Source organism: Cavia porcellus, unplaced genomic scaffold, assembly GCF_034190915.1.
Source record: "Cavia porcellus strain 051 isolate PalLab524CR breed Dunkin Hartley unplaced genomic scaffold, mCavPor4.1 scaffold_29, whole genome shotgun sequence".
NCBI lineage: Eukaryota > Metazoa > Chordata > Mammalia > Rodentia > Caviidae > Cavia > Cavia porcellus.
The window spans coordinates 18,966,475-18,968,522 of record NW_026947512.1 but is presented as its reverse complement, the minus strand read 5'-3'; positions in this window follow the sequence as shown (position 1 = coordinate 18,968,522).

Below are 2,048 nucleotides of genomic sequence, written 5' to 3'. Positions count from 1 at the left end.
TGAAGTGTATGATCTGTTATGAAGGACAGCTGACTCGGGTATGCAAGCAGTTCATATGGTTCAGGTATTTTCTGTTTTGTTTTAGTTTATGCAGTGCTGAGGGTGGAACATCACTGAGCTACAGCCCAGCCCTCATGGCCAACTCTCAGAAGGAAACTCATAGACCTCAGGCTGAGTTCCTATTCTTTCCTCTGTGTAACGGAATAGGCAGAAGGTTCTCACACCACAGTTCAAAGTCACTTACAAAGCAAGAGGGCTTTCTCCCAGCATCTCCTTCCTTATAGAAGTTCAACATTTCAGAGTGCTGTGAGGCCATCCTGTTCCCAAATTCCCTCTGCTGGCTGAACTAGGGGATCTAACCAACAGCACACAGATGAACTAAATGGAGACACTGACGTGTAGATGCACTGCAGAGAACACTTCTATTCATTTGAGAATACCTGACCCAGCACCTACTATGCTCAAGGCTTTACGGTGCCATTTCAGCTGTTAGAAGTCCCTGCCACACACGGATGACACTGAGGGTGAAAAGAGGAAGACAGTACACAAACACCTAATAGGCCAGAGGGTGAGCAGTAGTGGAATCCCATCCGAGAAAGCAGCGGAAAGTCACGATATGCATGGGAGGCCTGCCCAGGAAGAAGCAAGCCATCAAGGACCTGGGAAAGAGCCAGTCAGGCACAGCATGAGGGCCTAGACTGGAATACATTCCTAGAGCTGGAAAAGCAGCAGCAGGAGGTGTGAGTGCAGTGAGAAAGGACAGCTGCAGGAAGGAGGCTGCATGCTGACTGGGACCAGCTGGGATGCCTGACTGGTAGCAGTGTGGGTGGCCCTGTGTGAGATGTGAGGTTACTAGGAGAACTGCTAGGCAGGAAGTGACATGGTCTGGTGCTCGTGTTTCACCAATCACCAGGGTTGTTACATCGAAAAGAGACTTCAGGGTAAGCCTCGGCTTGGGAAACCAGCGCAGGTACTGCAAGACTGAACAATGGTGGTCTGGACCAGGTTGATAATGTGAAGTGGTGACACCAATTGGACCAAAACTGTATTTTGAAGGTCAGGCTGAGAGAATTTGTTGAATTGAGTGTAGGTATTGAAAGAAAGATGAGCTATGGTCCCAGCACTCAGGAGGCTGAGGTAGGAAGATTGCTCAAGGCCAGCTTGGCTACAGTGAGTTGAAGATCAGCCTGAACTACACAATGACGTCTTTTCTCAAGAAATAAAACAAAACAATGGAAATCAAAAATGACTCCAAGGCATTTGGCCTGAGTGAATATATGAGACCATGTAACACTGGAGCTCTCAAGAGTTCTGTTTTGCTTTATACATGGTCATTTTAGGATGCTATCTATAGGCATCAATAATACAGATACAAACACCTAAAGGCAAGTCAGAAGTGAAGATCTAAATGCTGTGGTCACACACATATAGTGAAGAAAACCATCTAGGGAGTAAATGCAGAGGTCGGAAGATTGAGCCCTGGGCTCTTCAATACCTGAAGATTTAGAAAAGAATGGATTCAACAGAGCAAGGGAAAGAAACCAGGGGTAGCAGGATGTGCAGGAGAAAATGAGGTTTTCTGGAAAGTATGTGAAAAGCATCTTAGGAAGAAGAAAACGAGAAGCCGACAGGAGCTGAAAAGCCACCTCAGATGATGACAACCCTGACTGGAGAGGGGCTTTATAAACCATAGTGATGCATTCAAAACACACAGGAGTCACAGGGTGACCTCTGGAAGGCTGGGGATTTAGCTCTGGCTCAGGCACTTGCCTGGTATATACAAGATTGTGAGTTCAATCCCTGGTACCAAAAAAAACAAAAAAAAAAAACCAAAAAAAAAAACCAGGGCAGCCTCTGGCACTTCAGCAAACTCCTAATACCAGGCGTTGCATCCAGCCTGTACAGCAACCTGCACAGCGGGTTAGAGATTTTTGCTCCTTTTCCTTACTATTGTATGCTGCTATCTTACCTCAGTGACTAGGGTCACTTTCATTGACTCCCTTCTGTTACAGTTGCAATGCAGTGTAAGGACACTGGATGTGAGCTCT